This window comes from Hibiscus syriacus, unplaced genomic scaffold (assembly GCF_006381635.1).
Source record: "Hibiscus syriacus cultivar Baekdansim isolate YM2019G1 unplaced genomic scaffold, ASM638163v2 tig00116944_pilon, whole genome shotgun sequence".
Classification (NCBI taxonomy): domain Eukaryota; kingdom Viridiplantae; phylum Streptophyta; class Magnoliopsida; order Malvales; family Malvaceae; genus Hibiscus; species Hibiscus syriacus.
This window is the reverse complement of record NW_024063479.1, coordinates 675,189-701,025: the sequence shown is the minus strand read 5'-3', so window position 1 is coordinate 701,025 and position 25,837 is coordinate 675,189. Positions and strand designations below refer to the sequence as shown.

The window sequence follows — 25,837 nt, the reverse complement described above, 5'->3', positions numbered from 1 at the left end:
TAGGAGACTTCGTCTGCACGCATTCTGGAAGATTGACGAGCAAAGTTGCATTAGGAGACTAGTTTAAGTTTGAATTTAAATTTAAAAACAATTATCTTTTGTATTATTTTATTATTTTCTTTGTTTATCCTTTAGGCTTTGAGAGGCTATAAATACCCACTTGGGGTAAGCCTAAACGAATCATTCAGAATACATTCTTCTTTTCTCTCTAGTTTTTATAAAAGTTTTCTCTTTTCCTTTTCAAGTTCTTTTTATTTTTCTTTATTTTCAAGTTTTATTTTTATGCTAAGTATGACTTTTGTCATGCTTAGCTAAACTTTTCATAAGCCGAGAGCTGTCGCGATGATTCAATTCCAACGGGAGAATTGAAACGGTTCCTTAATATCTTCGGAATCTCTCTCTCAATCTCTGCGCTTATTTTTCAAAATCAAAACAGTTTTCAAAATCGAAGATTGACTTTGGCCAAGAAGTTGTTGCGATTAAACGTGTGGGAGGAAGATTCGGCTTATAGAAAGCAATTCGACTTCCTGGGAACACACTTGGCGAGATAGCTTCGCCAAGAGAGAATTGAGATCGGAATTGACGGTTATAGAAACAACAATCCGAGTCGGTCGCCACGAACTTAAACGGTATTTGATCTACGACAATAGATGTTGTTAGAATCAACTACCGAAGCCGGAATCAAAGATTGCCTTGGGTATTCGGTATACAAGATAGAGTCACAAGGATAGCCCTTGTAGACAAAGTAACCGACGTGAATCCCGAAGAGAAAATCTTATTCGATGATCTAAAGGAAATTGAATCAAAGCAAAGCTTGAGGCTACTTTTACCGTATTTATTCATAATCTTCATCTTCTTATTTTTACTTAAATTACTTTTATTTAATCAATTTATTATCTTTTACTAAAATCCCCCCATTTTTATTGTTTCACGCCTGGCATAAATAATTCAGACAGAAATTTATAATTTTCTAAGTCCCTGTGGAATCGACCCTTACTTCTCTTTATTACGCATTTCCTTAATTTATTGATTGAGAATAAAGAATTATTTTGACATCCGAAACGACAGTTAATGATGAGCCAGCTTGGGTGGTGCCCGTGCCAGCTGACAGTCCTTACGAGTCATCTCAGCATCCCAGAGACGGTGAAGCACCAGAAATCAGACGCCTGGGAAAGCACTGTTCATCAATTAAGTCTATGGCTGGTGGTGGTGTCATCGTTGCTGGACTTTCTATTGTTTCTTTAGCAGTTGTTTTTGCATACATTCGAGTTTCCAGGACAAGGGAGATTTTAAACAGTAGGCTTATAAGTAATTTTTTACTGGAAGTAGTGTTCTTACATACACCAGCATTTCACTAGGCTGCATATGTAATATGTAATTACTTGAAATTGAATCTTTTAAAAACAATAATATTTTTTAACTATTAAACTCACTCAATAAATTTCTAAAACTTTAATACGTATAAATAATCATATAATTTTTGAGTTAAACGTTGCATAACATTCAACGTACCAATGAGCCAAGTCAGCAATAAAATTAAGTAATTTCGAAAGTTATGGGCTACACTAATATTTTCAGCTGGATAATATACCAATGCTTTATTGGGTTATGTTTGTACTATAATATGAGCAGAAAACATGCTAAAATTTAAACAACTTTTTATAAATAAATAAAAAAAAACAGTCATTGATATCACATGTACTCAAATTATGATTTTTTATTTTAGATTAGTTTTTAAATTTTGAATATTTCAATTTCATCTTTAAATTATAATTTTCAGTCTAAATTATCTTAAACTTTTAAATATTTTAATTTCATCCCTAAATTATGACTCTTATTCTAAATTACTCAACATCTCAAATCCATCCCAAACTATTAGTATATGTTAATTACATACCCCACTAATAAAACCACTAGGTCAAACTATATTATTATATGTTTGAAAAAAAAAAAATTTAGGTTAAATTATGGTTGAAACTAATTATATATTTGGATGAATTTGGGGATGAAATTGGAAGATTCAAAAGTTCAAAGATTAATTTAAAATAAAGGTCATAGTTATAGACATATGATATATACAATTAACTCTAAAAAAATATTTAACGTGCTTAGAAATATAAATAAAGGGTAGTGAAATTATATGGTTAGAGAATAGATTGGCTAAGAAAGTTTTGAATAGATACTATCATATAATTATTTTAAACTATTAAAAATATATAGATAACTTCAATTTGAAAGGATATTTATACAAAGAAAGTTATCAAGAGTTGTACAAACAGGAAGTTGTATATTATATTACTAAATTGACATAAAAATATTTTTAATTAAACTTTAAATATTAAAAAATTATTATTATTGTACTAATATTATACGATAATAACAAAAACAATATAAGTTGCGCATTAATTAATCTTAAGGAAGTTTTGTATATAATTCATAAGGTACATATTACGGTATATTAATTAAAATCTTAATTTTATTTTAGCATAATTTAGTAATTATTTTCAATCAAATGCTAAAAATGGCATAATAAAACTTAAATCTTGTAGCAACTAAACTTTACATATTTTTTCACATAAAAATTACAAAATCTTTCACACTTAAATGTATATTTACTAGAGCTATTTCTAGTCATGTTAATTGAGATTAATTATAAATCTTACCGAAGATTAAAAAAATTCTTGTAATATAATATAATAATTAAATTTTAATTAACATTAAAATTTAAATTTAATTTCAAATAATTTTCCTCATCTTTCCTCGCAAAAGGCATCTTCTTCTCACCACGAAATTTTTTGTCATTATACATAAAAACAAAATACAAAAGGAAAAAAGTAAGAATATATTTTTCTATAAAGCATAACTTTGAAGAAAACCTAAAGATCTTTCTAAAAGCAATGATTGAACCAAAGTTTGTTTGTCCGGTCAAAAAAGAAACAACTAAAATAAGTTTCACGTCACCTGCGAAGTTGATTCAAGTGGTAAGTAGTTTGATATCGTTTAATTAAGTTTTGAGTTTGAGATCTTGTGTATCTAGAAAATCTTTACTATGAGACTTATCCACCAAAATCAGGTCTGTGACATATGTCAATCCAGATTAGTCAAAACAAAATCTTAAAATCTAAAAGGAAACCAAAAAAAAAAGATTATTTCACGTGGAACATCTATGTTCCATGCCAATGGCATTGGTCTCAATCATTTAAAAGAAAAATTGGTCTAAATTTTCCACCTCTGAAATCACATTGGTTTGTATCTAATTATAATGCAATAAAATATACGAGTGAGAACTTGTACATTACAATTAGACAAGGTAAGATTCGAGATGACAACATCATTCCAACTGTTACAGCTATCGAACAAGTCTAAGTATTAATATATTTGTCTTGTTCTCACATTCAATGATTTTGATTAAGATTTAAAATATTTAAATACCAAAATTTTGACATAAACCATGTGGCTTTTTTGTTCCTTTGACTTGGTTTTCTTTGATGTTTTGATTAGGTTGGGATGATTAGCCAAGATAATTAAATTTATCTAATTGTTAGTTTGATAAGTTGGAGTAATTAATAAGAGCTCTCCATTTATTTGAATTTTGTAATTAAATTTTAAATAAATTAATTATATAATAGTCTTGTAGGATGGGATGTTAGGTCATTTAAACAACTCTAAAGTTCAAATACTGATGTGAATGAAATAAGTTACATTTATGGGTCAATGAGTATATATATAGTACTCAACTCGGATTTAAATTAATCGACCAATGAAATATAAAATAAATAAACTTTATTCTCACAAAAATAAGTTTATCAAAAAAAATTAGTGTGCGTTTTGTGGGTATTGTTCATTGTATGATCAATGAGATTAAGTAATCAGTGAGAATTATTTAAGAAAGAGTATTTAAGATAATATTATACGGGAGAATACCTACAAGAAGGTTAATATCTCTTATACTGAAAATAATATAATATTTTTTCTTTAAATAATATTATACTGTAAATCTAAATTACATAAATAATTCTCTATCTTTTTCGTTCACTTTTCCGTTTTAGTGTTTTCTCTAATCACCACCTAGTCAGGGATGGATCTAATTACAGTTGGAGGGGGCTGTAGCCCCATCCTGCAAAGAAAAAAAAATTACACTTAATATATATCGTTTAAATATTTATAAAATAATTACAAATTATCCCTTTACTTCTTTAAAAAAAGTATACTTTATTTCTCTCGAGCTGTGATTCTGATTCCGCTAAAGAGTTACCTCAGCACTGCAGTAACAAATTTGAATTAATTAAAACAATTATAGTTAGTATCAACGTGGCCACATGAAAAGCACAAAGGGAGCTTAGGCAATATGCATGGTGATGTTTCGTTGCCTTGGGACGATGACGATGAAGAGGAAGACATCATCTCTTCCCTTTTATCTCCCTTGTCTGACATATGTTTAATTGAAATTAAAATTATATTACTTATTTATATTATTATTAGTATTAGTATTATGCACGCTAGAAATGAGGTAGAATATAAATTAGGACCAGTCACGTTATCTATATCATAATATATTTTTTTTTTACATTATAATTCAACTGCACGGATGCAGATCTTGGAAATTCAGCTTCATGATTTGTTTCACTTTCAAAGTAATAAAAAAATTCTATTTTTTCAGATAAAATATATTTAGGTGCCCACTCTTTTAAATCGGGTTCATTTTGATATAAAACAATTTTGTATATCTTAAGATTGAGTCTAATAATCTTCAATTCTTTTAGTTATCAACATATATTAAAATTTGTATATTTTATAACCAAAATTAGTTACAACTTTATTTATAACATAATAATTCAAAATTAAAATTAAAAGAACAACTCAATAAGAGTAAAACAAAGTAACATAATCCGGTACAAACAAAAGCAAAAGGGAGCAGCCCTACCATCTTACAAAAATAAAAGAAAAATCTCGAATCGGGTTTTAATAGAAAGGAACGAATAGTCCACGTAATTAAAAATATATTTTTTAATAATAAAAATACTTTTTTATCTTTAAAGTCTAAGATTTGAGGCTCACCCAGTTTAAATAATAAGTGGAACCTCTAGTTAGTTTAAGTTAGGTTGAGCCAATTAGTTTTTCAATTCAGAGTACTGAGTGATAGATTTTTTATTTTATATACATAAGGGATAAATATAAGGTAGTATTTGTTCAAAGATTCTTAACCAGTTGACAATAAACGCTCATACCTCTGTCAGTGCTCGATTCTCTAACTTCTAGAAAAAATAACGAACTCCTTAACCATTAAAATCAATTGATTCGTGTATTCAATAATAAATTCTAATACATACAAATTAATATAATTAAAAAAATGTAACTTACAATGAGTTAGTGGCGGAACCATGTGCGGATTGAAGGAGATATAACCCACCCCAACTATTATAATTTAATTGTATTTTAAGCCTTTAAAAATTTTGAAATCATAAAAATTAAGTGTTGACCTCCTAAAATTTTTTGGTTTAATTATTTTTAAGATATTATTAGTTTAAAGTTAAATGAAACTAAATCTTACCTCTAACCTTTTCGTTTAATTACTTTTTAAGACGTGTCAATTTTGAAATTAATGAAATTAAACCTCAATTTTTTTTTGTTTAAGTAACTTAGCCAATCTCATAATTTTATTATGGTTCCGCCCCTTGCACTGAGGTCTTGGCATTGTTGATCAATTGTGAAGTAGGTGCAGGGTAGCAATACTATGTATAACATCATACAGCGATAATGATAAATATAAACGATTGCAAAATAATGTAGATACTAAAATTATAGGAAAAAACACAGATAAAGAAGAGAAAAATCATTAATGTTGAAGAAAATAAATAAAAGAGGAATATAATTTGTGTAGTAAAAAATCAACTCAAACTATGTTTTTTATTCTTAATCAACGTCTATTGGTTGAAGTATAGTCATGTACCAATGATCTCTGACATTCACATATCCCTACTTTTTCCTTTTTATTTTATTTCTTTAACAAGTAAGTTATACCACAAACTTTTTGTGTCTGATCAAAAGAAATTCAGGTCGCAAAAGTTTTTTTGGTCTAATTTTTCATTTCTATTTTATTTTTTACGACGAGGGTATAAAACGTAATGTTATGTATGATTTTGAAAAAGTAATAATTGGGTGACCAAAACGGAATTGGGAGAATAGTTGAGTGACTAAATTCATAGTTTACCCTAATTATTTTCTAGGATAAACTATAGAGAAAATAACCTCAGTGACCGAAAATGTCTTATAATATACGATTTTAATCAATTTTTTTTGGATTTGCCAAAATGACCAACAAAATCACAACGCGAACTCTAATTTTTCAACTCAGTTTCCAAATTCGCAATGCGATTTTGCGATAGTCCAAGTTCGCGTTGCGATTTTTCAAATTCGTTGCGATAGTCGAAGTTCGCGTTGCGATTTTCCAAATTCGTTGCGATAGTCAAAGTTCGCATTGCGATTTTCCAAAATCGCAACGACTGGTGGTATTGCATTTGTTTCTTAAGAATTTTCTCTAAAAAGATAGTATCCGCGCGGACGTGTCGAAAACACGTATTACCACGACCACGACCACGACCCGAGACGAGACGGGACGGCGGCGGCGGTGCGCGAGAGTCCCCCTTGTTCTCTTCCACTCAACAAGGAAGTGGGAAATCCAAGCCTTAAATATCCATTCCCAATAGTGTTTCCAATACTATGTAGGATTGAACATTGCCAACACTTGGGAATCTTTTACACTGTCGTAACACATTCTTTATTGTTTCAAACTAAGATCTTACAAATGGCTTGGGAATCTTTTACACTATCGCAACACATTCTTTATTGTTTCAAACTCCACGTGAATTTGAAATAGTTAAAATGTAAACTTATTTTGGATTTTTCACTATCGCAACACTTTTTCACTATCACAACAACACGTTTTTCAAACTCTCGCAACACATTTTAACTATCGCAACACATTTTTCAAAATCGCCTTGTGAATCTGGATATTCGCGTTGCGAATTTGGAAACTGAGTTGAAAAATTAGAGTTCGCGTTGCGATTTTGTTGGTCATTTTGGCAAATACAAGAAAAGTTGGTTAAAATCGTATATTATAAGGCATTTTCGGTCACTGAGGTTATTTTCTCTAAACTATATCATTGATCACTTAACTATTTACCCATTTTTACTTTAATTAACATTTAACGGAATTGTTGTTGTTCCTTGAGGTCTCGGGTTTGAGCACCATGAATGTCAGATGTGTGAGCATTCAATGTCAAATGGTTAAGAGTTATCTTTGAAAATATATTGCCTTGTACTTACCCCGGATTAATAAAAAAAATTAACGGAAGTGCTAACGTGGCAGTTAATAAAATTATTATAATTACACATTATGTCCCTACTACTTATATTTTCTATCAATTTAATCCTAATTTTAATTTAATTCGATAAATTAATTATTCAATCAAGAAGTGACATGTGTCAATACATGATTGGATCACCCCGATAGGCGTGAAAATAATAAGAACATATTTGCACATAAGGGGAATTGAACCCAATGATTTAAATGTAACATCCCAAAAGTCGAGTCAGTGATCAAAATAAAAGTTTTGGAAATTTAGTGATTAATATCAGAAAAGATTAAAAGTTCAGGGACTTAATTGAAAGATTTTGATGTTAGATGTAATAATAAAGTTTGAAAGTAATAAGGGTATTATAGTCATTTTACAAGTAAGGTTTTTTATTTCCCTTTATATAGGGTATTAAACACGTGGAAAGTGAGAGGAAAGAAGAAAATAACAAAAAGAGTCTGGAGATGGTGGAGCTATCTTCTCTTCTCTTCCTGTGTCTTCATGTCTAAGGTAAGTTGGTTTCAAGCTGGTTAATTCTTCCGTTTTAAAGTTGGTTTTGATTTTTAGAGTGATAGAAAAGATTAAGGATAGCTTAAGATGTCTTAAAACTCAAAGATTATCAAGTTATGAGAGATTGAAGATAAGTGGTTTCAAATTGAAATATTTAAAAAGAGTTAGTAATTGAAGTTGGAAGTTAAATTTGACTTGTCATCAGTCAAAATAAGAAATTCAAAGTGTTGGAAACGAATTTAGAACATATCGAGAAATTGGTAATATTCTTGGTTTTCAAATTCAAGGTAGAATATTGAATATTAAGGTGACTGATAGTGATATAAGTTGGTTAGAAGAAGTGTAGTTAAGTTTAAAGGGCTAAAATGAGGTTATATAAGAAGAATTAAGTAAGTTTGGGTGATTTTCGTGCTTAAAATTTGATTTCTAGGTTAGGGGTATCGGTACCCATTCAACAGGTATCGATACCCTCTCAAACGAAAAATTACATAATGCAATGAGGGTACCGATACCCTAAGGAGGGTATCGATACCCCATAAAGGGAAAAGTGAATTTTTGTTTGTTAAATTAGCTTAATTTATTAACATCAAGTTATAAGGTTTAGGATTCTGATAATCGTCTCGGAAATTTTGTTTATGTAGATATTGAGCCTAAACAAGTTCCGGAACATTGGGCAAGTAAGATCGATCGAGGAAAGATAAGAAATCAATATTGACTAGTGAGGCCAGGTGAGTGCACATTATTTAGTATATGGTGTTTAACTGGAAATAATGTTGAAAACATTTTGATTTTTTGATATAACAAATTAAATTAAAAGAATTTTAATTTTGAAAAAGGTTTTTCTAAGCATATTCGATATATTAAATCGAATATCAAAAAATTACTCAAATTATTTCAAAGTTCATTTTAAATCCTTACTCAAGTGTAAAATTAAGTTTTAATCTTAAAATAATTTCAAAACGATTTTACAAAATATTTCAAACCATTTCAAAGCCAAAAATTCCAGATTGCTCAGAGGGAACCGATTCCCCCCCAAGGGGGTACCGATTCCCCCCTGAATGGTTTTGCTCCGAGAAAAACAGAATGCTCGGAGGGAACCGATTCCCCCCAGAGGGTATCGATTCCCCCCACTGTTCAACGGTCGAAATATTTGAATTTTACACTTAGGGGACCGATTCCCCATGAGGGGGTACCGATTCCCCCACGCTCCAAGCAGAAATATTAATTGTTTTCACACTTAAACTGCTCCAATAACTTCATTAATGATCCCCAACATTCAGAAGTGATTCAAGGTGTATCTAAACAAGCTTAGAAGCCATTGATCAACAACAAGAAACATCAAGCAACTAAAATCAAGAGAAAATCAAAGAGAAAGCATCAAACCTCAAGTTTGAGCATTTTAATCGTATTTTTCATTCAATATTCATTTTGCTTTCTAGAACACTTATTTTGCTCAATTTTATTCATTCTTGAGTGTTCTTTTCTTTGTTCTAGAATTGTGAAAACAATCTACCTTGTGAGGATTTTCTTGTAAGTTTGTAAATTTGTAATCTTCGTTTTGGGAAATAGTGTTCTCAAGAATTGGGGTATATTCTTGAGGGTGTTGTAAGGTTATCTCTTTGGCCTCAAAAGAAAAAACAAATTAGTGAATTTGTTGGGAAATCCTTAGTGTGGATAGCTAAGGTAGTGGACGTAGACTTTGATTGAGAAAGTCGAACCACTCTAAATCGTTGTGCAATTACTTTCAATTTTCTGCAAAAGCTTCCACAAAATTTTTAATTATCAATTCACCCCCCTCTTGGCCGATTCCGTCAATCGATTAACTCAACAATTGGCATCAGAACCTAACTCATTTGAAGGTTTAATCGCCTCTTGAGTCGATTTGGGAAGAGTTACATCGATAATCAAAGTCATCAATGGCCTCTACTTCAAACTTCGACTCCGGTCTCGATTCGATGCCCGTCAACAAGCCTCCTTTCTTCAATGGGGCTAACTATGCCTATTGGAAAAATAGGATGATGTACTTCATTCAAGCAAGTGACATGGGAGCATGGAATGTCGTAGAAGAATGATACATCAAGCCTCTCACTCATCCAAGATTGTGGAGTGAAAGGGAGACAAGAATGTTTTAGCTCAACTCCAAAGCCATCCATATCATATTTTGTGCTCTTAGACCAGATGAATACGGAAGAGTTTCATCTTGTACAACCGCCAAAGAAATATGGGACAAACTTGAAGTCACTCATGAAGGTACCGATGAGGTAAAGAAATCTAAAATTAGTATTCTAACGCATAGCTATGAAAATTTCAGGATGAAACCAAATGAAGATATCAAAGCTATGACGGATAGATTCTCAACGATTGTCAATGGTCTCAAATCATATGGAGAGATCATTTCAAATGAAAAGCTTGTGAGGAAGTTAGTTTACTCCCTTCCAAAATCATGGCAATCAAAGAAGACAACAATCATCGAGTCTAAGGACCTAACGTCCTTAACTTTTGAAGAACTAATCGGTTCCCTCCTCACTCATGAAATGATGCTTGAAGATGAGGTGGACCTCGATAAGATTGACGAGACACCAAAGGAGAAGGAGAGAAAGAAAAACATTGGAGTTTCTCTCAAATCCACAAAAGATGAGAGTGATTCGAATGAAGATGATGATGACGAAGAAATGGAATTGTTTGCCAAATGGTTCAGAAAAACGATGAGACCTTACCGAGGAAGAAAATTTAAACGAAATGAAGGCCTCAAAAATGAACCAAAAGAGAAGGACCCGATCATTTGCTATAAATGCAAAAAGACGGGGAATGTCAAATATGATTGCCCACAATTAAAGAGAAAGGTTCAATCAAAGAATAAGCACAAGGCTCATGTGGCTACATGGAGCGATGAAGAAGGTTCCGATGAAGAGGAACAAGAAGTAGCAAACTTGTGCTTGATGGCATTCAGGGAAGATTCTAAGGTAACCTCTAACTCATCTGATTTTGATGATTTATCTTATGATGAGCTATTAGAGGAACATAATGGGTTGGCTTCGGATTATGAGAAATAGTTTTTAAAACATAAAAATGATATTTCAAAATTGAAAAATGAAAATAAACTCATATTCAAAACCAACAACGATCTTGAAAGTAAAATCAAAGATTTGCAAATCAAACTAGAAGAGTTTGAAAAGAAAAAATTGGATTTGCAAAATTTACTTTCAAAGGTCAATGATGATCATCAAAATAAAATTGATGATCTTAAAGCTTCTTTTGATAAAGTTGGAACAAAACGTTTTGAAAAAGAAGAAAATTCAAAATCCAACTTTGTTAGAAAAAGTTTTAAAAACTACAATCATAGAGGTCTCCAGAGAACCTCTAATGGAAAAAATCGTTAGAAGTATGTGGGTTCCTAAAGAACTTATTACTACTAAAGATAAAGATATCCTACACAAATGGATACCTAAGGGGACTAGGATTTTGGAAACTAATGAATATGGACCCAAAAGAATTTGGGTACCAAAAATAAAAAATTAATCTATGTTTGTAGGAAAAGGATCATTGCTACAAGGCACGGGAAACAAATTCAAATTCATGGTACCTTGATAGTGGATGCTCGAGACACATGACCGGTGACAAAAATCGGTTCATTGAGCTTAACGCCAAAAATGGAGGAGAAATGACTTTTGGTGATAATTCAAAATGTCACATTGAAGGTATTGGTACTATAGGTAATACCTCTTCCATACAAATTAAAAATGTGTTATATGTGAATGGATTAAAGCATAATCTATTGAGTATTAGTCAATTATGCGATAAGGGATTCAATGTCATGTTTGAAATTAATGGTTGTAAAGTCATTGACATTGCATCTAATCAGATTATGCTTGTTGGTCATAGAATAGGAAACATATACATGGTGCATTTAGATTCTATTGATATGACTAATTTGTGCCTAGTTGCTAAGGATGAGCATGATAGTTGGTTATGGCATAGGAGACTAGGACATGTAGTATGAGTGTTTTGCAATGGTTAGTTCAAGGAGAATTGGTTCGAGGGCTGCCTAAACTAAAATTTGATAATGATAAAATATGTGATGCTTGTGCTAAAGGAAAACAAAAGCGAGTTTCTTTTAAATCCTTTAATGATGTGTCAACTAGTAGAGTATTATAATTGATCCATATAGATCTTTTTGGGCCAACTAGGACTACTAGCTTGGGTGAAAAACAATATGCATTTGTCTTGGTAGATGACTATTCTAGATATACTTGGGTTCTATTCTTAAGTACTAAAGATGAAGCATTAGAAAATTTCATCACATTTTTAAAAGTAATCCAAAACGAAAAATGTTACTCTATCACTAGTGTTAGAAGTGATCATGGCACTGAATTTGAAAATCTTGAATTTAATGAGTTTCGTAATTCTAATGGTATTAGTCATAATTTTTCAGCACCTATAACCCCTCAACAAAATGGAGTTGTTGAGAGGAAAAATCGAACTTTAGAAAAAATGGCTAGAACCATGCTTTGTGAAAATAATTTGCCAAAATATTTTTGGGGCGGAAGCCACAAATACCGCTTGTTATGTTGTAAATCGAGTAATGATTAGGCCAATTTTAAAGAAAACTCCATATGAAATTTTTAAAAATAAAAAGCCTAACATTAGCTATTTTCATCCTTTTGTATGTAAATGTTTTGTTTTAAACAACGGTAAAGAAAACCTTGGCAAATTTGATGCTAAAAGTGATGAAGGAATTTTTCTGGGTTATTCCTTAAATTCTAAAGCTTATCGAGTATTTAATAAAAGAACTTTAGTTGTAGAAGAGTCTATACATGTTGTTTTTGATGATAATCTCCTTCCGAGGAAGGATTCTTGTGTTAATGATGATGTAGGTATTATAAATACAAATGACGTTAGACATGACGTTGGAAAATCATTATCAAAGAAAGAAACGAAAGATGAGGAAACTCATGATCCTCTCGAGAATCCAACCATTGAAGAAAGGGAAGTATCTTATCCAATAGAGTACAACTATGTTAAGGATGGTGAGATTATAGGTGATTCATCCAAAGGGGTAACAACTCGATCTTCTCTTAGAAATATTTGTAATCATGTTGCATTTATTTCATGCATAGAGCCTAAGAATATTAAAGAAACATTAAATAATGAACATTGGATTATGGCTATGCAAGAAGAGTTAAATCAATTTGAGAGAAGTAAAGTATGGACATTAGTTGAAAGGCCTAGTAATAAATTTACTGTAGGTACTAGATGGGTATTTAGGAATAAGCTTGATGAGAGTGGTAATATAGTGAGAAACAAGGCTAGACTTGTTGCTCAAGGGTATACTCAAGAAGAGGGCATAGATTATGATGAAACATATGCTCCCGTAGCTAGGATGGAATCAATTAGAATGTTATTAGCATTTGCATGTTTTCATGAATTTAAATTTTATCAAATGGATGTTAAAAGTGCATTTTAAATGGTTTTATAAAAGAAGAAGTGTATGTGGAACAACCTCCAGGTTTTGAAGATTCAAAATTTCTGGATCATGTTCTTAAATTGACAAAAGCACTTTATGGTTTAAAACAAGCTCCTAGAGCTTGGTATGAAAGATTGTCAAACTTTTTAATTGAAAAAGGTTTTTTAAAAGGGTAGGTTGACACTACATTGTTTTTAAAGCATAAAGGAAAAGATTTATTAGTAGTTCAAATTTATGTTGATGATATAATATTTGGTTCTACTAATAATGTTCTTTGCCAAGAATTTTCTAAGCTAATGCAAAGCGAATTTGAAATGAGCATGATGGGGGGGCTCTCATTTTTCTTGGAACTCCAAATCAAGCAAAGAAAAGATGGCATCTTCATCAATCAAGCTAAGTACGTCAAAGATATGCTCAAGAAATTTGGACTTGAAAATGGCAAGCCTCATGACACTCCAATGAGCTCTTCAACAAAGCTTGACTTAGATGAAGGAGGTAAATGTGTAGATTTTAAATTATATAGGTCAATGATTGGATCTTTACTTTATCTAACTGTAAGTAGACCGGACATTATGTTTAGTGTTTGCTTATATGCTAGATTTCAATCATGCCCTAAAGAATCACATTTACTAGCTGTTAAGAGAATCTTTAGATACCTTAAGGGCACTCATAGTTTAGGACTTTGGTATCCCAGAGACTCTAGCTTTAGCTTGCATGCCTTTTCTGATGCGGATTATGGAGGATGCAAATTAGATAGGAAAAGCACCTCCGGTACTTGCCAATTTCTTGTAAATATGTTGATTTCTTAGTTTTCAAAGAAACAAAATTGTGTTGCATTATCTACCACTGAAGCGGAATACATTTCAGCCGGTAGTTGTTGTGCACAAGTTTTATGAATGAAACAACAACTTTTTGATTATGGAATTGAAGTAGGTATTATTCCTATCAAGTGTGACAATACTAGTGCTATTTGTCTTACTAAAAATCCCATCCAACACTCTAGAAACTAAGCACATTGAAATAAGACATCACTTCATTAGAGACCATGTCACTAAGGAAGATGTAGTTCTAGAATTTGTTGATACTTTGCATCAATTAGCAGATATCTTTACAAAGCCTTTAGACAAGGAAAGATTTTGAACACTTAGGAGAAAAATAGGTTTGACCAACCTATCTTCACTTAGTGTTTAAAATAATTTTAGCACTTTTAAGACTAAATGAAAATTGCTTATAATAGTAATTTTTGATTGCATTCATTGCTATTAGTTAGGGGGAGTTTATGATTCTTGATGAAAAATTAACTTTATGTTCAAATGTAGTTTAAGGATTAATATGATTGATTGAACATAATTAATTTTGATATATGAGTTGCCAATATCACTAGAGAAGATTAATTTAGCATTTTGAGTGTTTAAAATACATATTTTTGAATTATAGGGCAGAGGGAATCGATAGCCCCTTGAAGGGGAACCGATTCCCCCTTTAAAGGGGAACCGATTCCCCCTAGGGGAATCGATACCCCCTTGGGGTTATGTTTTTTAACACAGGCAGAACACCCAAAATTTTCAAACCCTCTCTTCTCTTCGTCGTTCTCTCCCTCTCTCCCCCCAAATCATCACTTTGATTCAAAAACAACGTTTCTTATCGAAATTACTTCAAATACCATCTCCTAAACCTGTTGGAATCATCAAATTAGTGCAAAAATCATCACATTCTCACAAAATCCGAAAATCTTCAAGGTTATTCATTCTATTCCGATTTTCTTAAACCATGTCAAATCCTAAACGTGATAGGTCTTCATCTAGCCGTTCAAACCAACAACCAAATCCACCTCCAAATTCTCCTCATATTCCTGAAATTCCTATTCCTAATCCCGTTGATCCTAATATGACTATCCAAAACTCGTGCTTCAATCATCTTGGTCCTAGAAATCATCATTTTTGGTATTATCAATATTTTGACTCTTACAAAATTAGAGAAGAACGTATCCCTTCTCTTCAAGCTATGATAGATATCAATTTTAGATATCTTCATTTTTTACAAGAGTGGAAATTTGATAAACTTTGTGACCTTGAACCTATAGTTTACCATCAACTTGTTCGCATCTTCTATTCTAATGCCGTTTGTATTAAAAACCAAGCTCAAACCAAAACCATAAGAGTTCGTTCCTATCTCCTAGGAAAATTCTTCCATCTTGACTCGGCTTACATAGCCAATGAATTAGGATTAGATAATGATGGTATATCAATTGAAAAATAGTTTTTAGGTTCTCGTTATAAAAGAAGGGATAGTGCGAGTGTCTTAGATCTTCATGATCATTTTCTTCATTTAATGATTTCTTGGTGGTTTCGACCATTCGGAGGTCGTTACTCAACTCTTAGAGCCTTGGATCTTTGGTGGTTACATTGTTTTCAAAACAATATTAAAATAAACCTACGTCAGATTATTTTTGCTGAAACTGTTGAAACCGTAAATCTTGTTCCTAATAAGAAATTTTTTTCATCTCTAGTTTACGGTTGCATTATGAGTAATCTATTTTCTAAAGCCGAGCTTAGAGTTGGTCTAGATACCGTCTTTCCTCTCAAGAAACAAATTAATCTTCTTTCCTTAACGAGAGCGGGATGGATAAAGAATAAGGAAACCGATGAATGAGTTCGATCTTCTGAAAATACTCCGGGAGCTAGTTCTTCACAAGCTCCACCAGAAGCTGACGAAGATCCCGAGCTTGAACAATTAATGCAAGATATTGACGAAGCCGACGATGAGCCAGAGCAGTACGAGGAACAAGCTCAGCAAGAAGATCAAGTGCCTCCATATTTTCAATCATTTATGGAGATATTTGACTTCCGTTATGCATCCTTGGATTCTCGCTTCACTTCCATAGAATCTCACTTATCAACTATGGAAGCTTAACAATTGGAAATTTTATGGGAGATGTGTGCAAACAATGAATCAACCACCGATCGTATTAATACACTCACTCATGAAATGGCAGCTATGCGATCTCATTTCCCACCTCCCGGTCCTCCTACGGATGCTTGAACTTTGATCTTTTCTTTGTTTGTTTGGATTGGACTTGGATATTTGCATTATTGTTAAAACATTTTGAATGCTTTTGGATTGTTTATTTTTTGTTGTTCGAACTTATGTTTAATACATTTGATTTGGATTTTGTGTTTATTTTGCATATTTAGACATATATGACCAATTATCCATTACATGTTATGAGATTATGAAACTAATGGTTAACCTCTCTTTTGATTGTGATCTTAGCAGCTTAAGCTTATATAATAAATCAATTGGCTACGTTTTCAAAATTCTGTTTAAAACGTTTTTATAGAGTCTTTTTGATTTAACAAAAAGGGGGAGAATGTGTTAAAGTAAAGGGGAGTAGTATTTTTCAAAATCAAAATTCATTTTGAAATTAGAAAATCTTAAAATGTTTTGTTATATCAAAAAGTGGGAGATTGTTGAAAACATTTTGATGTTTCGATATAACAAATTAAATTAAAAGAATTTTAATTTTGAAAAAGGTTTTTCTAAGCATACTCGATATATTAAATTGAATATCAAAATATTACTCAAAGTATTTCAAAGTTCATTTTAAATCCTTACTCAAGTGTAAAATTAAGTTTTAATCTTAAAATAATTTCAAAATGATTTTACAAAATATTTTGAACCATTTCAAAGACAAAAATTCCAGATTGCTCAGAGGGAACCGATTCCCCCCCCCCAAGGGGGTACCGATTCCCCCTTAATGGTTTTTCTCCAAGAAAAACAGAATGCTCGGAGGGAACCGATTCCCCCCAGGGGGTATCGATTCCCCCCACTGTTCAACGGTCGAAATATTTGAATTTTACACTTAGGGAACCGATTCCCCATGAGGGGTACCGATTCCCCCCACGCTCCAAGTAGAAATATTAATTGTTTTCACACTTAAACGGCTCCAATAACTTCATTAATGATCCCCAACGTTCAGAAGTGATTCAAGGTGTATTTAAACAAGCTTAGAAGCCATTGATCAACAACAAGAAGCATCAAGCAACTAGAATCAAGAGAGAATCAAAGAGAAAGCATCAAACCTCAAGTTTGAGTATTTCAAGCCTATTTTTCATTCAATATTCATTTTGCTTTCAAGAACACTTATTGTGCTCAATTGTATTCATTCTTGAGTGTTCTTTTCTCTGTTCTAGAATTGTGCAAACAATCTACATTGTGAGGATTTTCTTGTAAGTTTGTAAATTTGTAATCTTCTCTTTGGGAAAGAGTGTTCTCAAGAATTGGGGTATATTCTTGAGGGTGTTGTACGGTTATCTCTTTGGCCTCAAAAGAAAGAACAAATTAGTGAATTTGTTAGAAAATCCTTAGTGTGGATAGCTAAGGTAGTGGACGTAGACTTTGATTGAGAAAGTCGAACCACTCTAAATCGATGTGCAATTACTTTCAATTTTCTGCAAAAGCTTCCACAAAATTTTTAATTGTCAATTCATCCCCCTCTTGGCCGATTCCGTCAATCGATTAACTCAACAAATAAGACTTACGATAAGTCTATTTCCAATAGTAAAATGCATGAATTCATATATAGAAGTATGTGTTATGATTTATATGTATGCATGAGGATATGTGTTGACATGATATTAGTATGTTACATGATTTGTATAAGTATATGTTAGTGTGATAAGTCATGTGAAACAATATAAATGATCTATATGATTATATAAGAATATGAAATAAGCTATGTGATAAAGACATAAGGAATGAAATGAACAAGTGATATAGGCTATAAGCTAATGAATTATTCGATATAAATATATGTGAACATGAGATAATAAAGTATAAGTTATATATATAAGGGATTCTACAAGAAAGGTATAAGACTTTATAGAATAGCATGTAAATTAGGGTGCATAAAAATAAATGATGATACCCAATTAAGATAAGTGTTTATAGGGAAGAAGTATACTTCAAGGAAACTATGATATAGGAGTCATGTGAAATTGAACTAAATAAATAAATTAACTTAGTATAAATAATATTAGATAAGTCATGTGACAAGATATATGTAGTACATGAAAATGTAATATAAGTAATTAAGTAATAATATGAGAGTATCATAAAAGTGAGTTTGTGAGGAATGATATGAGCGAAGTAAGCTAAATAATATTGACCTATAGGAGGAAATGAGAATAGTATATTAACTAGAAGGCTTGAACATAAGTGATAATATGAACGCATAAGATGAGCTAGATGAGAAAGATACATATGCTTAAATAAAATTATGACACATGGGTTGTATGATAGATATCTATGGAGCCATATGAGATGATTATAGGAATTATATGAACTTGAATTAAATAGATTAATTTGTATATAAAAGAAGCAATAGAAGTGAAATATATGTATATATATATATAAGTAAGAATAGGTTGCATGATCTAGATAAGTATAAGAGAATGAAGCAAGCTATATGATATGTTATAAGTTATATACATATATGAAAATATTATTAAACAATTGGACTAGTAATATGAAATGGCTTGGAAAGTTAATATAAGTTATGTGGAAATGATCTATGTGTTTATATGTGATATGCGATATTTATGTAATCATGAGTTATATGAAAATAAGTGATGTGAATGATATGATAAGAAGATACGGGTTTATGTGATAAGAAGATATGGGTTTATGTGATGTATGAGAAACATATGTGAACAAATGATGGCAATGATATATATATATTTCATATGAACACAAGAGAAGTGTTTATGAGATAAGTGATATATGGTTATGAAATCATATGAAAATGAAATGTACATGCGAATATGTGAAATGATATGAAAGAGAATGCCCATGTAAGTGTCAGGAGAGCTAGAGGTATAGGTGACATGCCAAGAGTCGAGGGTTTCATAGGTCCAAATAATATTAGATAAGTCTGTGACAGATATATGTATACATGAAAATGTAACTATAAGTAATTAAGTATAATATGAGAGTATCATAAAAGTGAGTTGTGAGGAATGATATGAGCGAAGTAAGCTAAATATATTGACCTATAGGATGAAATGAGAATAGTATATTAACTAGAAGGCTTGAACATAAGTGATAATATGAACGCATAAGAGAGCTAGATGAGAAAGATACATATGCTTAAATAAAATTATGACACATGGGTTGTATGATAGATATCTATGGAGCCATATTGAGATGATTATAGGAATATATGAACTTGAATTAAATAGATTAATTTGTATATAAAAGAGCAATAGAAGTGAATATATGTATATATAATATATATATATAAGTAAGAATAGGTTGCATGATCTAGATAAGTATAAGAGAATGAAGCACAGCTATATGAATGTTATAAGTTATACATATATAAATATATTATTAAACAATTGGACTAGTAATATGAAATGGCTTGGAAAGTTAATATAAGTTATGTGGAAATGATCTATGTGTTTATATGTGATATGCGATATTTATGTATCATGAGTTATATAAAAAGTGATGTGAATGATATGATAAGAAGATACGGGTTTATGTGATAAGAAGATATGGGTTTATGTGATGTATGAGAAACATATGTGAACAAATGATGGCAATGATATATATATATTTCATATGAACACAAGAGAAGTGTTTATAAGATAAGTGATATGGTTATGAAATCATATGAAAAGTGAAATGTACATGCGAATATGTGAAATGATATGAAAGGAATGCCCATGTAAGTGTCAGGAGAGCTAGAGGTATAGGTGACATGCCAAGAGTCGAGGGTTTCATAGGTCCTTCAGGACTACTCATAGGTCCTTCGGGACATACTCATAGGTCCTTCGGACATACTCACAGGTCATTCGGGATATATTCACATGCCACTCATTGGGACTTTACGAGATGTGGTGACAGCACATGTGCACAACCTCAATGTACTCGCATATCTTTGTTCTCACATATGTACATGGGCTAATCAGAGATAATAATAAATATATGTTTGTGATATTATACATGTTATAGAAAGGACATGATGATTTATGTGTAAGTATGTATATATTACTAGGTAATCTGATATGATTTATATAATGAGGTCTGTATTGCTTGGTTAATTGAATCATAGTTGATTAAAAGAATAAAATAATAGAGATGATTATAAGATAAATGATATGAATATTGATAGTGGAATAAGGTTAGAGATGGAAATAGTGTGTGATATATATGTTTATATTACGTTGTATATAATGTTATATTGTTTTGGTGTGGCATAATGAGATGATATGTTCATGCATGTGTAAATATTAGAGTTCTTTATAAGTTTATGCTCACTAAGTCATAGACTTAGCGCGTGATTGTTTTACACGTAGGTTACAGAAGCGAGAAGAGAAGCTAAGAGGAGCAAGACAAGTCAACATCTTCCTTACAAAGTTCAGATCAGAAAAGAAATGCTTGATATGTATTTTATTCTTTTAGATATAGTTGGTATGTAATATAAACGATTTGAATTGTGTACGCTCTGATAAGTTGTAGACTTTTATTTTTGAAATAATATGAAGTTTTCTTTAACGAAAAATTTCATTATTTTGAACAAGTAAAGGTTTTAAAAATTGATGTGACACCTCGGACTCGAATCCGGGTCGGATACGGGTTGGGGTGTATATTAAAAGTTATAATAAATCGTATTATCTTCAAACTTGTTAATGGTAAAAAAGAAAAAAATAGAATTAGAACCTAGACAAATTATAAAATAAAAGAGGACATACACAAGTAAACAAATCTAATATTTTATTTATATCTAAATGCATTATATATATATATATATATATATTAAATCGTAATTAATGGAAGATTTACGATAAAAAAAATTAAACTATGATTTATTGTAACTTTTTAAACCATTAGGGACCTTTGGTCGAGTGGTTGGGGCGCTTATCCTTTTCCCTGTATTCCCCTCATGTGCAGATATGTTCCTTTATTTTACTCCAATATGGTGGTTAAATTAAATTAAAATTAAAATTAAATTGATAGAATATATAAATATAAAGGATTAAATGTGTAATATACTAATTCTATTAACTGTCACATTAGTATTTATGTTAAATGTTAGTAGTTAGTGACTGATTGATAATAATTAATGATTAGGTGGTCTAATTGGCAATGATTGATAATAATTAAATAACTAGGTGGTCTAATTGACAAAAAAATCTTTGAAGTGAAAGAGGTAAAGAGTTAAGTATTGATTGGTATAGTTTACCCTATTTGTGGGAAAGCTGATACCGTGGGTTTATATTACGGCTCAATATGTACACAGTCTCGACCCGTGACACATGCTATGTTCCTTCGGATTAGTACTTGATTCACCTAATCGGCAATGGATTTTCAACCTCAAAACTACAGTTCGTGTTCAAAGACACAATTTGGTTAACAAAAACGTGTGAATCTACTTCTGCTGATGAACTAAAATGACCTTCGTCGAAATTTAGGTTGAATGGTGTGCACACATCAGGTTTTGTTGCGGCAATAATACTGCATTTTTTATCAGATATATGCATCTTTCCCCGAAGCTCGGTTATATATTGATTAATGCCAGTTACGTATACATAGTTTTGACTTATAAGAAGCATTTGAAAGCGACATCTGCTGAATTTTCCTGGATATCGACCATCTACATAGACCAAGCATTAATTTGTAAAAAGAAAAATATCATAATAATATTAAATTCCGAAAACAAACGTGTAGCACGTTTGGTCCAAAGAATGACAAGAGTATAAATTGCTCCAAGTTTGGAAATTTGAAGTTAGTAAAACAGAAAGCAAAGGAACTTGAGTGAGTGAAGAACAAAGGCAAGGAAACATGGTACGAACACCTTGTTGTGATACGAGCGGACTAAGGAAAGGAACCTGGACGCCCGAGGAAGATAGGAAACTGATTGCCTATGTCACCAGATATGGCTGCTGGAATTGGCGACAACTCCCCAAGTATGCAGGTAAACATAAAGATCACGAAAAGTACACATACACGATAACGAGAGGATTGTTGTGGAAATGTTTTATGTATGGATGGTCGTGTGTTTTCAGGTCTGCAAAGATGTGGGAAGAGTTGCCGGCTGCGATGGCTGAATTATTTAAGGCCCAACATCAAAGAGGGAATTACAGCGCGAAGAAGAAGAGACAATCCTCAGATTACATGAGAAACTAGGGAACAGGTACTGTTTAAATGCTTAAAACATTCACATGCTGTGAAAATAACAAAGGTTGTTTAATTACTAAAGTCAATTCACAAATATGCAGTTGGTCCGCCATTGCTGCACAGTTACCAGTCGAACAGACAACGAGGTGAAGAACCACTGGCATACGAATCTCAAGAAACGCTTCAAGGACAAGCCGATGGAAGCTAAAGATGACAGTAAAAAAGAATCAGTTGAAGTGCATAAGCGTGGGAGAAGTCAAGAGAAGAAACAAAGCTAAACTATCATAATCTTCCATTAATTCTTGAAAGCTCACATCGTCTTCTCCCCCGCGACCAGCTTCAAGCGACCAATCCTCCTCCATCAACAAATATAATACGGTTGAATCCAGCAAAGACTCAGTTACAGATGATGATAACAGCAGCAAGGCTTCGTTTGAAGCATGCGAGGTAGATAGTGGAAGTTTCTGGACAGAACCATTTTTCTGGGACAATTCTAATATAATTACCAGTAGTACTATGGATTCTTCTGGCTATGAATTTGCCGAGTTTCCGTTTCTTTATGGAGAAATGGATTTCTATGATCAGCTGGATGGCTTTTACTTCTAATAAAACCGATCAAACCAGCTTTCTGGGAAATTTTAGCTGAGTTATGATCTTCTTGATGGGGTTTCTGAGGGTTAGAATCTAATCTCAGCCGTTTAATTTGTCTGAAAGTGATGTAATCTGTACGAGGGAAGGGTTTCTTTTAGGGTTTGAATCTACCCTTCGTAATTGACCCATGAAAAACCTTAATTTTTTACAAGTTAAACATAAATAATGATCAGATCAACTATCAATGTAAATATTAGCCTGAAGAGTTGAAAGTCTTATGAGTATTAAATTTATATTTATATGAATTTTTATTTTGAATTTGTTATTATGATGATTGATGTGCCTATAGATATATTATTATCCGGTGAACTGAAAAAAAATTAGCATGAAGCGTTGAAAGTCTTAAGTATTACATTTAATAATTATTTGATTATTTTTATATAAAAATCTAAATATTTAATTCATTAAATTTAGTCACAACGGTTGTAATTACATCATCTAGATCAATATTCTAAAACAAGCATCTCTTTCTAATTCTAGACCATTCAGACAAGACAAACGAAACAACTGTCCTAAATATAAATATTAATGATAGCTTCATCTGGATGGGTTTCTTTTTTTTTTAGCTTAGAATCCAATCTCAGCCGTTTGTTTTCTCTGAAAGTGATGCAATATGCATGAGCTTTCAAATATAGTAGTAATATACAACGGATTAGAGAGAATTTATTACATGCATATATATATATATATAATTCTTTTAGTTTTACACAATTTTAAAATAGTTGGATGAGTGAAAATATATGATTGATATTAACAACAGGAAGTGAGAAGATATTCATTAAAAAATCAAAGTCATTTATTTTAACTCATCGAACTATCATAAATCTGTGTAAAACATTTTAGTTTTACGATGTACATCTCTCTCTATATATATATATATTTGCTACTTGAGTCACCTAATTTGGGTTTTGGCCCATTTAGTTGCAATGAGTGAAGTCTTGAACTTTTTAAGTATTGGGACTAGGCCCAACAACTAGGACGAGCCACTTGTTGTGAAGATAGAATAACATAATCCATAAACATGTGGCTTATGTGGCACCATAGCTTGCGAACGTGCCTTATCTTCAAGCTGTTGTGGTCGATAGAGCTTTGGTCATCTCCATAATATCTGATGGAAATAACAGAAGCCAACAGTTTCACAAGATCACCCTTTATCCTCAATCATGGCTTCTTCAACTCTCTCCCCTGCACAGGTACATCCCAACACTTAATGGCTACTTAATTTGTGCTTTGTGCAGTTCATTTTTAAACTCAAACTTGGTGCTTTGTGTTTAACAGCTATGCTCGAGCAGGAGTGGCATGTTCTGCCCATCACAAGCTTCCCTTGTGAAACCAACAAGGACCCAAATGGTTAGAAGGGACAAGGGAATGAATATTACTTGCCAGGCCACTAGCATCCCTGCTGATCGAGTGCCGGACATGGGCAAGAGGCAGCTCATGAATCTGCTTCTGTTGGGGGCTATTTCACTCCCCACTGGTTTCATGTTGGTTCCTTACGCAGCCTTCTTTGTCCCTCCTGGGTAAGTTTAGTTCTTCTCATCCTCTTTAAGTTAGTTGTTCTCATCCTCTTTCCTTGTTCACTTTAAGCATCTTATTCTCTCTACTCGATAACAGTGGAGGAGGCACCGGTGGTGGTACTGTTGCCAAGGATGCCATTGGAAATGATATCATTGCTGCTGAATGGCTCGAGAATCATGGCCCTGGGGACCGACCTTGAGTCAAGGATTGAAGGTAAATACAGAACGTTAATTACTGGTGAATTTAAAGAAAAAGTATGTGTGATTTGTGAATTTTTTAGGGAGACCCCACCTACCTAGTGGTGGAGAAGGACAGAACTCTTGCAAACTATGGTATAATGCTGTCTGCACTCACCTTGGATGTGTTGTTCCATTCAATCAAGCCGAGAACAAGTTCATATGCCCCTGCCACGGATCTCAGTACAACGATCAAGGACGAGTCGTGCGAGGACCAGCCCCGCTGGTGAGCCGAGCATACATGCTTATATCTCGGTTATTTCGCTTTAATTGTGATGAGTTTATAATAACCCGATTTTGTTATGGTTGTTGGAACAGTCATTGGCATTGGCTCATACCAATGTGGAAGACGGGGGAAAGGTAGTCTTTACTCCTTGGACCGAAACAGATTTCAGAACCGGTGATGCTCCGTGGTGGGCGTAAATATCTCCGCTATCTGATGGTGTTTCCGGTATTTGATACTTATATTCAGCTCGTATGTTTTCGCATCGTTGCTAAACATGATGTACCATAGAATTTATCCATTTGTATAATGCAGCTTGTAAGATGCCTCTTGATCAAATACAAGATTAGACATGGCATGACGATGATGTTCTTGTTATATTCAAAATTTGTTTTATTATATATTTATAGACTGGTTTACCTTAATAACATAAAGGTGTGTTTGTCGACAATAGCTAGTTTTTGACCTTTGCACAATCATTTATGGAGTTTTCGCCTCCCTAAATTCTTTCCCAATGTCCAAGCTATACAGTTGAACGTGCTTGGGGTTCATTTTAAAGCTTAGATGGTTGAGAAAGGAAGTGTTAGACGAGCATTACAGAGAAGAGAGCAAAAATTTAGGGCTCAACGGCTCAATAAAGGAGACTAGAACACCAAGTTGTTCATGGTATGGCCAATGCAAAATATATATACGTTGA

The 25,837-nt window shown here is 32.3% G+C and overlaps 1 long non-coding RNA gene and 1 pseudogene across 1 annotated transcript; both read left to right on the top strand.

Moving 5' to 3' along the window:
• LOC120188374 lies at positions 1-22,756 on the top strand. The gene is made up of 6 exons (XR_005522410.1): positions 1-11; positions 8,977-8,979; positions 9,544-9,551; positions 22,160-22,309; positions 22,401-22,528; positions 22,614-22,756. It is a non-coding gene; the product is annotated as an uncharacterized LOC120188374 (long non-coding RNA).
• Positions 22,757-24,195: 1,439 nt separating this feature from the next.
• LOC120188395 lies at positions 24,196-25,527 on the top strand (annotated as a pseudogene).
• The last annotated feature ends 310 nt before the right edge of the window (positions 25,528-25,837 follow it).